Raw genomic sequence first — 13,861 nt, 5'->3', positions numbered from 1 at the left:
TCTCTTACTGAAATGAAGTCTGTGAATAACAGACTTCAGGTTCCCAAGAAGGGATCAATTTCACTTTAATATATTTAACACAAGCATACATCATCATGGCTTAAAATGTTCATAATTCCTTAATGAGTAGAAAATTATTAACTAATATTTAAAAGTCATAGAATAAAACAAGGAAGATTCTAGATTATGATCATGTTTTTCCGTAAAGCCCAAACAAATCATGGACTCACAAAAAATATTTCCCATGCTTTTCAGACTGGACCCTATTTTACCAAGTAAATAGGATAATGTATTTGAAACTATGTGGCAAATGACAATTGTTCAATAAATGTCAGTTTCCTTTTCCTGAATATTCAATATCCATAAGATAGAGCCTGACTGCAATAACAGAAAAGGAAAATATACTCTGATTATCTTAGTGCTTCACTGGGTATCATTTCATTTTCAAATTATTTTAGTTTGGTTCAAACTACATTTGCAAAGCAACTACCAAGTGCCAAATTGGACCAGGCATTGTGAAACCACCCAAGAACTTGCACTTGAGGAGGTCATAACTTAGTGGGGGATGGGGTAAGAGAAAATAGATGAATACAATTACATCAGAGTATGGAAAATAAAATAAAACCATACCCAAGGAAGAAAGCACAGAGAAGAAAGTTATTAATTCTAACAATCTAACACAATCCAAGCTACAAAAATTGAAATTATAAATCCATTTTCAGAACCTTAGGCCCCTTTTAGAGAAAATGAATACCTAGCATATGAATGGGTCATATGAATCTACTGTATGATTCAAATTTGATGGTTTCTAAAACTTATTTATCTTATAATCAATGTATATATTAACCCAGTGTTGTTTTTTATCAGAATTTGATGCTATACTAAATCAATAGCACTTTATAATCAATGATAAATTAGAATCAAGGGGAAATATACATATATATATATATATATATATATATATATATATATATACACACACCAATGCTTGATTGGTTTCTTTTGGTAGCACAACCAGCTCCAAGCAAGCTGGCAACACACACAAAAATCCTGCATAGAGGACCATCCCAATAAAGATAGGGGATTGAACACATATAGTTACCTTCACTACCCTCCAAGCCCACACTAAAATGACAATAAACAATAAAAAGAAAACTCTCAAGGCGAAGAGAATTAGAAGACAACAAAATAGTTATCAACAAAATTTTGGAGAGTAAAAAGCAGATGGACAAAGGTAACTGACAACAGATTCAAGAAAGTGGAAAGCCAAGTACCTACGGAAGGTAGATGGCTGAGAGCCAAAGGGTTCACGCACTGGAACTCTAGAAAGGCTCAGAAACTGGAGGCACCAAATACTTTTGAAGGAATACCTGTGCTTAGGATTGAAAACAAGAGATCTGTCTGAAATTCTATGTAAATAATACTTAGACATCTAGGTGCTTTTCTCTGCCACCACAGCTGGGCAATCCCTCCCTACCATAGAAGAAAACAGTAAGCTGACTCTTGAAAGGTTGTTTTATCAGAGAAAGTACTTAAGAAATAAAACATTATTGAAAGTAGGAGAGCTATACCGAAAAGAGGGACAAAATAAACACATGAAAGCCAAAATAAATAATACAAAAGAAGACTTGGAAAATAATGTTGAAGTCATCTCCAATAAAGAAAGAAGAAATGCATACTTACACACTACATGTGCATGTGTACACACATACACACACACACACGCACGCAGAGACAAAGAGAGAAAAGGAATTTGGAAAATGAGTCAGATTAATCCTAAATTACAAATATGACCGAGGAAGAAAACAGAGGCAAGAGAAGGAAAGGAAGAAACTACCAAAGAAATAATACAAGAAAATTTCCCAGAACTGAAGTACATGAGTTTCTATGTAGAAAGAAATTGCTAAGTACCCAATGCAGTGATTTGCAAAAGACTCACTCCCTAAGCACATCATTATGAAATCATAAAACACTATAGATAAACAAAAATCTTAGGTTTCCAGAGAAGAAAAAAAATTACTTAAAAAGGATCAAGGCATCAGACTTCTCAACAAGCAACCCTGGAAGCTAGAAGACAAAGGAGTGCTGCTTTCAATTTCTGAAAGCAGTTTCCTACCTATAATTTTCCTACCTATAATATTTCCTACCTATAATTTTACATGTAGCCAAACTCACACTTCAGTGTGAGAGTAGAATAAAGATGTTCAAAGAGGTAAAGTCTCAAGATTTAATTATTGTGCCCTTTTTACAGGAAATTACTGGAAGATGTGTTCCACCCAAAGGATACAATAAACCAAAAAAAAGGAAAATATGGATCCAGGAAATAAAGGATCCAACACAAAAACAAGGAAAAAGGATTTCCGGAATAGCAATAAAGAGAAATCATACAAGGATAGCTGTATCTCAGGCAGAGTAAAGGATGACAGCAAACTTCAAGAAGAATATTTCCAAGAAAAAATTGAAAGTAAGAGATTACCCGATGCACACAGATTCACCAAAAGAAGATTCTACACTTCTGCTGGGGAAGCTGGGGTTAAGGAAATAATAGGTCTATAAAAAATAAGCAACTTTGGAAAGCAAGGCAATTATTAACTGCAGAGAAAACAAAAAAAATTATACAAGAAGAAAAATGTAATCTTAATATATTACATTGCTAAATTTTGATTATATACAATTAGAATACTGTAGACATACATTGTAGATTAACCAAAAAACTGTGTTTTATCTGTGCTGGAAAGGAGAGAAGTATGTATGGGAAGGGTAAGAGCTAAGATGAAGGATTAAGATCAATATGAAGAAATAAGTAATACATATTATTTACAAACAAAGAGGTAAATACCAGAAGAAATAACTAAAGAATTGGAAGTGGTTGCCCATGGAAAGCACTGAGATATGCAAATGCCGTTCATTGTTAGTGATAAGCCTTGAAGAACTCTGATTTTCTATACTATGTATGTGTGCCATTTGATTTAAAGAAAGTTTCCCACCTTCTCCCAAGTTTATTCAGAACACATATGCGGATGGAAAGAGCAGTGAACACTGAGCAAATGCTTCATCCCTGGTGTTTCACTCACTCCTGTGCTAATGCCTTTAATGTCTTGGTGGGCATCTTTCATTTTGCTTCAACTGATGGTCTGTTTAACCACTGGAATAGCAGCTAATCCTACTACTTCAACAGGCACTCTTCAAGAAAGAATATTTTCTATTAGAAATACAACTGGGGGGGCGCCTGGGTGGCTCAGTGGGTTAAGGCCTCTGCTTTCGGCTCAGGTCATGATCCCAGGGTCCTGGGATCGAGCCCCACATCGGGCTCTCGGCTCAGCAGGGAGCCTGCTTCCTCCTCTCTCTCTGTCTGCCTCTCTGCCTACTTGTGATCTCTGTCAAATGAATGAATGAATCTTTGAAAAAAAAAAGAAAGAAAGAAATACAACTGGGATTTTTCTGGGATAATTCACCACTTTGACTTTGCAACATTCCATGATGTCATCTGACATTTAAAAATAGGTGCAAAACTGCTGAGCTGCCTACAGTTAACATTACTTAGGAGATGACTATTCTGTAGAGTGACAAGCTAACTTGAAGCATTAGGTAGACGTTAAACACCCAGATATAAACAGATACAAGCACCCAGATATAAACACCCAGATAAAACTACAGATATGGAGCTCGGAAGTGAGATCTAGAATAAAAATATGGGTTTAGGAGCCAATTATGTGGTTGAAGCCATGAATGTGGATGGTGAGACAGGGTGGTAGCTAAAGGAGTTTCGAGACAGAAGGAGAGTTTATTTTTTAAGAGAGAAGAGACAAACTATCAATTATTCTCATCACTCCTGCATTTGCAACCTCTTCTCCCTCCTTCCCAGAGGAATTAGACAGGGCCGGGGCTGCAAAGAGCACAGCGTCAATACTTAGTTTTGGTGCCAACTCAGGCTACAGCTGTGTGTCTGTAAACAGTACAGTTCAGAATTGTCACAGATGGTGCCAGCCAAAGAGAAGATGTCTAGGTACTCAAAGCAGAGTTTGCTATTTTTTCAGTGGTTAGTAAATATTATATGTCATTTATTTTCTAACAAAGAAAAATTGGTGATATACATATTTTAATTACAAAATATTAAATGTATAGCTCAATACACATGAATGCATGGTGGATTTGGCATGAACACTGCTTTAACTCTTCATCCCCTTCCATAAACATTCCAGTGTCCACTTACCTAAATACCTAACTTATTAAACTGATGTTTGACATAACTTTATTATTTATGGTATGACTCTATTACAAATTATTCAGTAATTGGTATATTCAGAAAGTGCTTTAAAGATACTCAAAAAAAGGTTAAATACTCTCATAAAGCAATGGTCAATTATTGGGAACTAAATTTGTGCTGGGTGTTATTAACTTCCTATATATAAATCACTGATTAGCTTAATAAGGAAATATGTGTGATTTGCTTTAGAAATTGTATTTACTTGTTTTTAAACCTCAACAAGTTTGAAAAGTCTCTAAGGTTTTAAAGTTATTCATTTTATATTTGATCAAAAAGAAAGTTTTCTTCTCAGCAAATTACATAGTGCCTACTGTATGGTGAGTGCTTTATATGCATTTTGTCATTTAGATCTTAACAGCAAGCATATGAGATAGTATTTTCCTATTTTAAAAAGTAGAAAGGAGATGAGCTATATTTTATTATTTTGGGGGTGGTTTTTTTTTAAGATTTTATTTATTTGTCAGAGAGAGAGAGCAGAAGCAGAGAGAGCTGCAGGCAGAACAGGCAGAGGGAGAAGCAGGCTCCCAGCTGAGCAGGGAACACAACAAGGAACTTGATCCCAAACCCTGCGATCATGACCTGAGCCTAAGGCAGATGCTTAACCGACTGAACTACCCAGGAGTCCTGGGAGGAGCTGTATTTTAAACATGAATTTGCCTAACCCCCAAATCCAATGTTTTGTCAGTACATGCTTCTTCACTGTACAGTATTTAAAACCATTTTTTTAAAAAGTTCTGACTACTCTGCCCCATGTTTCAGCTGCTGCAGCTGTCCTTGAGGCTCAGAACCTGTCTCTGCAGATGCATCTCACCCCAAGGCCAGAGGGAGAAGATACAGCCAGAACTATGTTGTGAAGATATTCAAACAGCTCATGAAGAAGACCACTTTGGGAGAGGAAGAGCTGGCCCCCTGGCAACAACCAGCACACCCTTGCCAACCACATGCATGAGCCTCCTGGGACTTGGATCCACCAGCTCCAGGCCAGCCATTAGATCACTGTAATATCTCTTGAGAGAGCCTGAGCTAGAACTGCTCATCTAAGCCACTCTCAAATATCTGATACACACAAACTATGAGGATAACAAATGTTTATTTTTTAAAGTTCTGATATTCTTTTATTAAATATATGAGCAATTCATTTTGAATGTGGGCAACCTTTCCAGTCTTAACACCAACTCCTTTCCCTTTCCCAACAAAATGGAGTATACATTATGACTATAAAGAAATACTCACTGTTTTACTGAAAGGGGGGCAAGGGAGGAGGAGACAGAGTAGAGTAAAAGGAAGAAAGGAAAAAAAAGAAAAAACCATACCCTTCAAGTCTTTCTCAATATCAGCACTCTCATGTTCTCTTTTCCCTTACTGGCTCAGGTTCTTCTTCTTTTTTGTTTTTAAGATGTATCTTATTATTTATTTGAGAGAGAAAGAGCATGAGCAGGAGAGGCAAGGCAAAGGAAGAGAATCTCAAGCAGACACTGCACTGAGTGCAGAGCGTGATGCAGGGCTCAGTCTTACCACCTGAAAATCATGACCTGAGCAGAAACCAAGAATCGGAGGCTTAACTGACTATGCCACTGAGGTGCCCCTTGAATCAGCTTCTTCTAAAATATAGTTTAATCTTGCTAGTTCTTTCTATCCCACTTAGCTCTCCAGTTTAGAACAGTATCTTATCTTGCCTAGAATATTTCATGCATCTGACTGGCCTCCCATTTCAACTTTTAAGCCATCATAATCCATTTCCCATAGAAATACAAAGATATTTTCAGATTTTTAATATATAATGTACAATATGCAATAGTTAATATAAAATATTTTAAATATACAAATTAGATCATTTTATCTGTTTGTCTGAAGCTTTTCAAAAACGTCTCACTGCATAGGTCTTAAAGTCCTTATATTGGTTTACATATACCCCTATGTGAGTTGGCCCCTACCTCTTCTATGTAATCTTCTTTCACTCCCCCTAGAAAGACAAGTTGGGGTAAAACTGTAAAGACCTATGTATAAAATGCAGCAAATCTGAGCTTTACCCCATATGTCATTAATTTTCAAACTTTTTTTTCCTGGTAGATCACTTTTTCCTTCAATAAACTATTACACCAATTCCAACATATAAAAATTGTAAAAGTAGAGATGCTCTGGTTAAAGCAAGGTCCAGAGGCCCATCCCAACCGCTAATACCAACAGTCCTCAAAAGCCAAATGGTTACATGTGGGGGGGCCAGCCTTTATTTCTCAATTTCTAACTATATTGCATTACCTGGATTGACCTTCCATGGCTTAACTTCTATCCCACATTTTGTCTTTTTCTTTTTAAAAGATTTTATTTATTTATTTATTTGACAGACAGATCACAAGTAGGCAGAGAGGCAGGCGGGGGGCGGGGGAAGGCAGGGTGAAAGTTAGGGGAGCAGACTCCCTGCTGAGCAGAGAGCCAGATGCGGGGCTCGATCCCAGGACCTGGGATCATGACCTGAGCCAAAGGCAGAGACTTTAACCCACTGAGCCACCCAGGCGCCCCTCCCACATTTTGTCTTTTAACTCTGAGAGTATTTCTTTGATTTTATCTTCCAGATTACTATTTCAGTCTGTGCTTAGACCTGTTACATTGCTTTGCTCTTCTTATATACAGAAAGATGTACTCTTAAACAATACAGGTTAAACTGCACAGGACCACTTACACCAAGACATCTTTCAATAAACACAGTACAGTACTGTGAAAATATTTTCTCTTCCTTACGATTTTCTTAATACATTTTCTTTTCTCTAGCTTATTTTATTGAAAGAATATAGCATATAATAAATATAACATACAAAATATGTGTTAATTGACTGTTTATGTTATCAGTAAGGCTTCCAGTCAACAACAGGCTATTAGTAATTAAGTTTTGGAGAGTCAAAAGTATACTCAGATTTTCAACTGTGTAGGAAGTCAGCACCCCTAACCCTCTTGCTGTTCAAGGGTCAAAGGTATACATTAATAGTTATTTATTTATTTATTTTTATTTTAAGTAAGCTCTACACCCAATGTGGGACTCGAACTCACAATCCTGAGATCAAGAGTTGCATACTCTACTAACTGAATCAGCTGGACACCCCTATATTTTTTTTAAATTTTAAATCATATGTTTAATTTCAAAGATCTTTTTTCTCATTGCTTCTTTTGAATCATGGTCTATTCTTGTTCCATTATCTTCTGGAATCTCTCAAAAATTATTGATTAGAATATATTTTACATGATCTTCTGTTCTTTGAATTAATGTTTACCCAAATTAGTGGTTTGTTCATCTTGGCTCTTCTTTTTCCTGCTAGTGGTTTTCTTACCTGTCTGATGATCCCTGGCTATCCATTCATATTTATAAACAAAAATCTAAGCTGATGATTATACACAGTTGGCTCAGGTTTTCTCTATAGCCATGTAGATATTTTGCCCATCCAGTCTCTTTCCTGTACGGGAAGACTGCTGGTATATATATATAAGTGGCCATAGTCTCATTAAGATGTGTAGGTTAGCCTACAAAGGCAAGGTGAGGAGACTCCAAGTGACAAAAACAGAAGAGTTTTAATCTGGTTATAGAGTACTCAACATATTTCCCACCTGGACAGGACTTTCATTTTTCCTCCAGTCCCCATCTGTAACACTGATAAGTCCTCCCAAGTTACTTCATATTGTACTCCTTTCTCATGTCCCTATAGCCACATTGGAAGTCTTTCCCAAATAGGTATTTTACCTTACATATGGCTTTTGAATTCCAGAAACGGACAAATGTCACTGCTGTCTGCTATCACTACTGTGTGTGTGTGCATGTGTCAGAAAGAGAGAGAAAGGGAGAGCTGAAAGAATGGAGTATACATGTGTATGTGCCAGATTGGAGGAGAAAGAACTGGGCAAGGGGAAATACTGTTTTCCTTTCTAAGGCACATACCTTTAAATAATTACCCCCCCTAGCAAGAACTTCAAAGTTTTGAGGGTTTCCTCTCAAACACAGTTGTTTTCTTTGCATTCTGGGCTGTCATTTTCCAGGCTTCTGTTTTTGGCCTCTCAAGAATTCCTCACAATTTCTGATGGCACCATTTCCTGTCTTCTAACAGTGTTGATAATTTACCTTTTAATTCTTCTGGTTTTAAAGAATTTGGAAAAGAAAGGGAAGTAGTGGCATCTATATAAAAAGTGATTTAGGACAGAGAAAGGCTCCTAGAGTATCTATAATAAAAGAAAGATATAGTGGAGTAACAAAGGTTACAGACAGAATAAAATTCAAACCTTTTGTCATGAATTACCTCTTCAAATTTATCATTTACCACTATCTTCCTTAGTTCACTACAATCCAGAAACATGGGATTTCTTTTTGTTTCTCAAAAAATCTCACTCTTATTCCTACGAGTTTTTGTGCTCTTCTTTTATAAGAAAATCTGATTCTTCTCATAATTTAGATCTCTGTGCGTATGTCACTTCTTCCCAAAAGTCTTCTCCAATGATCACCATATAAAATACGACCATCCTGGTTTCTGTCATGTCATTCTTTTTTATTTTATTGAGCTTATCCTATACTAAGATGATCTTATTTCTTTGTTTACTTGTCTGAGTACCTCCACTAGCAGAAGTGCTACATAAAGCTGCTTTGTAACATCACACATGGTAGCATATATGCAATAAATATTTGATAAATGAAGATTTGAGAGTCTTCTAGCCATTACACAAGATCTCAGAAGTCAAGAAAAGAGGATAAAAATCAAAGTTGAAGTGTTAGCCATGAAAAGAAATTACTTATTTCTGAGACAGACAGGAGTGAAAGAAGGATAAACATTAAGATGTTCTCAGGTTAGGAAACAATTCTTTGTAATCTTTCAGGTTTCTGTAAAAGAGACATGGAGTGCCCTTTATTCTAGACTATCTTTTGAAGGATAATAGCCCTAGAAAATAGAGATAATGTTTCTTATGGAGCAAAGGGCAGGCATGCTTACTTCCCATTATAAAAAATTAGGTTCCCCAAGCTCAGCATAATGGAACCCGCTGAGTGTACTGGTGTCATCTGGCACTCTTCCTGTCACACCAGAGAAACTGGGGTTCAGGGAACCAATGCAAAAATGCTAATACTTAAGTCTTCTATTGCTATGAATAAAAACTTAACCTCTGTTTTCTACCAGCATCCATGAAACTCACTAACCTACTAGTCAGCAAGTAAGGTAAAATCTTACTATTCATATTTCTTGATGTGAAATAGGGACAAAAAGCGAAACATTAAAGCTGGATAACTTATTTTTTCCTAATGAGGAATGAAGAGAGGTCTTCTGTTGAGTAAGGCAAGGTGAACAGAGGGAGACTCAATATGAGTGATTTTAGATAAAGTCACTGTGAGAAAAAGGAAAGAAAGCAAACTGGAAATGAACACCTCCACTTCACCCTGTCCACAAAGGGTGAACTCCACCAGTTCACAAATACTGTTGATTTTTTTTTTTGCCTGATTTATATTAATTTCCTATCTTCTCCAATGCTATAATTTGATTTGGTTCTGGCCCTGTACTCCTCTACTAGACAATTTCAAAAATCTCTCCAAAGAACCTCTTTTCGTCCCAACTTAACCTACTGATAAATTAATCTTATCAAGTAACAAATCTCATCATATCATTCTCCTATTTACAAGACACTGAAAATTACACTAATGGCATGATCACTTTTTCTTAAAAAATATGAAATATCGGGGCACCTGGGTGGCTCAGTGGGTTAAAGCCTCTGCCTTCGGCTCGGTTCATGATCCCAGGGTCCTGGGATCGAGCCCCACATCGGGCTCTCTGCTCAGCAGGAAGCCTGCTTCCCTTCCTCTCTCTCTGCCTGCCTCTCTGCCTACTTGTGATCTCTGTCAAATAAATAAATAAAAATCTTAAAAAAAATGAAAAAATGAAATATACATCCTAAAAAATAAAATATATAAGTACTATTTAATGGATAAAATGAATAGCCTGTACTCACCGTTCAGTTTAAGAAATAGAACACTACCAGTATGTTAAATGCTCGTGTCCCATCCCAAATCACATCCCTCCATTCCCTCCTCCAGAGGTGACATGCACCTTGAATTTTGGGTTACTTCCCTTTTTCAAAATAGATTCCTACCTATATATATATCCCTAAAGAATATACTGCTGATGAATGGATAAACAAGATGTGATATATCTATACAATGGAATATTCTTCATCCTTAAAAGTAATGAAATCTCTCTAGTTAAAATCCTCCTATGACTTCCTATTGCCAAGAGCACAGAGCTCTTAGCATGTCAATCATGGCCTTCATGATCATTTCCCCCTATTGTTAGTCTTACCTCTAAAAACAACCCTAGAACTGTCCCTGGCTATTATACAACTTGTTATTTCTACAGCCTTATACTTTCCTACCTTCTACTATGTTGCCCCTTAACCTGGAGTGTATTCTCCACCATTCAGTAGCTTCTTTAAATGTGCCTTTCAGCTCAGAGGCAGCAGGCTGCTTCAGGATGAAGATGAACATCTCTTTCTCAGCTACTGACTGCCAGAAACTCATTGAAGTGAATGATGAACACAAACTTCATACCTTTTATGAGAAGCATATGGCCACAGAAGTTGCTGCTGATGCTCTGGGTAAAGAATGGAAGGGTTATGTGGTCCGAATCAGTAGCAATGACAAACAAGGCAGAGTGTTCCCCATGAAGCAGGGTGTCTTGACCCATGGCTGCATCCACCTGCTGCTGAGAAAGGGGCATTCCTGCTACAGACCAAGGAGGACTGCCTAGAGAAGGCACAAATCTGATTGGGGTTGCACTGTGGATGCCAATCTCAGTGTTCTCAACTTGGTCACTGTAAAAAATGGGCGAGAAGGATATTCCTGGACTCACTGATACTACTGTGCCTCATTGTCTGGGGCCCAAAAGAGCCAGCAGAATCCACAAATTCTTCAATCTCTCTAAAGAAGATGATGTCTGCCAGTATGTTCTGGGAAAGCACTTAAACAAAGAAGGTAAGAAATCTAGAACCAAACTCCCAAGATTCAGTGTCTTGTTATTCCATATTGTTCCAAAACAAACATTGGTGTATTGCTTTGAAGAAAGAGCACACTAAGAAAAATAAAGAAGAGGACCCAGAATATGCTAAACTTTTGGCCAAGAGAATGAAGGAAGCCAAAGAAAAAGAAAGGCCGGGAACAGATTGCCAAGAGATGGAGGCTGTCCTCTCTGACAGCTTCTACCTCTAAGTCTGAGACCAGTTTAAAAAAAGAGAGAGAGAGAGATTTACTAAGAGTAACAAGTAAATAAGATTAGACTCAAAAAAAAATTAAAAATTTTTTTAAAATGTGCTTTTCAGATGCAACCTCCTCCATGAGCATTTCTGTTCCCCAGACAGACAGAATCTTTCTTTCATCTGAAATCATATAGCATATCATCTGAATTTCTCATACAGTGTGCATTTTCTACCATTGTATTTCTACTCTAACTGCCTGATACCTTTTTTCACTTACACATATTGGTTTCAGTGACACCGCACTCTCCTCATTTTCAACCTACCTTTCTCTAGCTACTCCTTCTGAGTATTTTTCACTGGTTCTTCCTCTGACCATCTCTTAAATACTGGATTCCTCAGGGTCCTACTCAGAGTCCTCCAAGATCTCTATTCTTTAGGTCCTCCCTGGAAAACACTTCATCTACTCCAATAACTACGTACATGCTGATGACTCTTAGTCACTAGTCCTCACTTCACTCCTGAGCAGCTAGTTTATGTGTCTACCTTCTATTGGCCACCTTATTCCACATTAACATGAAGTTCACCATCTTTAAACACGAATTCATATTCTTCCTTTTCTGACTCCTTCCATGATTCCAATCACACTGAATGGAAGCACTATCCACCTAATCACCTAAGTTAGACACTTGAGTGTCACTTTTACTACTATTTATTTCTTCCACAAACTCCATATCCTACAATCATCAACTCTTGCTTTTATTAGTCAAAATTTCATAAATTCATCAGTTTTTTCCATCTTTACTGCTACAAAAATAGTTTATGACTCAAATACATCTTAATTAATTACTCAGAAAGTCCTTTTTTGTATCCTTGTCTCTAAGCTAACGTCTTCCAACCCCTTCTCCATACTGCTGCCAGCAAAATTTTTCCAAACAGCAACAAGAATCATGTAATTTCTCGAGAAGCCTTAATGACTTTCCACTGCACCAAGGATGAAATTCCAATAATACATAAGACTATGAATAAAACACTCCTTCCTCACACCTCTGGCTTCATTTCTGAACACTGAAGTCTTAGAGTCCCATGAGTCATGCCATGTTCCTCTTTGCCTTTGTGCATACTCCATGTGAAATGCACTTAGCTATCCCCACATCTCTTTCCCTTCTAACATGTCCCCGGGCTAATCCTTATACATGTAATGCACCAGGTTAGTAAAAACTTTTTCCAGGACACCTCCCCCAATACCAGGCTCCCCAAAGATTTGGTTAGATGGCCAAACATAATTCTACCACATGTACTTCCAGATACCCTCTACATTTCCCAAACATAGTACTCATCAACTTACATACTTAAATTTTAATTCCTTGTCTGTGTCCCGCACAAGACTGAAATTGACTTGAGCCCTGATAGGTAACTTAACTACTCTTACAGAACACAGCAGATGTTTTATAAATATTTGTTGTTGAATGAATGAATATGTCTTATCTCTGCTAAATATGAAGGTATGTCCCTGAATTGCAAAATCTGAGTATGAAAAATCTGCAATCACCATATACTATGCTCATAAAAACAAGAATTTTTTAAAAATTTCACAAAGGTTAAATAAGGTTTAAATTTCAAAGAGCATGATCTGCATTCAAAAGGATGGCTTAAAATGCTAGGAAAGGAACCCCAAAAGTCACACAGTCCAAAATTTTGCCTTTAATCAAGTAAAATATAATCAATTCCTCAATTTTATATGACCAAGTATTTAAAAATTGTTGTTAACAATATTAAAGTAACACATGAGATTACAAAATTAGATATATAGAATCCCAAATAAGATGTAAAAATAAAAATTGATTCTAAGAGGCAACAATATTGGGAAAGAAATTAAACTGTCACTATTTGCAGATAACATGATACTACACATAGAAAATACTGAAGACGTCAGCAAAAAACTACCAGAGGTAACACACAAATTTAGTAAAGTTGCAGGATACAAAATTAATAAACAGAAATTGGTAGCTTTTCTATACACTAATAACGAAGTAGCAGTAAGTGAAATTAAGAAAACAATCCCATTTACAGCTGCACCAAAAAGGAAAAAAATATCTCAGAACTTAACCAAAGAGGTGAAAGATTTGCACTCTGAAAACTACAAACATTAGTGAAGAAATTGAAGATGACCAAAACAAATGGAAAGATATTCCATGCTTATGAACTGAAAGAATCAATATTGTTAAAATGTCCATACCACCCAAAGCAATCTACAGATTCAACATAATTTCCATCAAATACCAACAGCATTTTTCACAGAACTAGAACCAATAATCTTAAAATTTGTATGGAACCACAAGAGACCTTGAATAGCCACAGCAATTTTGAGAAGAACAAAGCTGAAAG

The 13,861-nt window shown here is 36.7% G+C and overlaps 1 protein-coding gene, 1 long non-coding RNA gene and 1 pseudogene across 8 annotated transcripts in view; 1 reads left to right on the top strand and 2 right to left on the bottom strand.

The window, feature by feature from the left end:
• Nucleotides 1-13,861, bottom strand: part of WDPCP (WD repeat containing planar cell polarity effector) — a 506,774-nt gene that overhangs the window by 402,057 nt on the left and 90,856 nt on the right. The gene's annotated exons all lie outside the window — the stretch shown is intronic.
• Nucleotides 1-13,861, bottom strand: part of LOC309872503 — an 857,896-nt gene that overhangs the window by 766,997 nt on the left and 77,038 nt on the right. The window lies entirely within an intron of this gene.
• Nucleotides 10,756-11,489, top strand: LOC309871099 (small ribosomal subunit protein eS6 pseudogene; annotated as a pseudogene). The gene has a single exon. The product of its transcript is annotated as a small ribosomal subunit protein eS6 pseudogene (transcript).

This window comes from Mustela nivalis (genome assembly GCF_964662115.1).
Source record: "Mustela nivalis genome assembly, chromosome: 8".
Classification (NCBI taxonomy): Eukaryota; Metazoa; Chordata; class Mammalia; order Carnivora; family Mustelidae; genus Mustela; species Mustela nivalis.
Note: the sequence above shows the minus strand (reverse complement) of the source record. Positions and strands in the feature narration are given on the sequence as shown.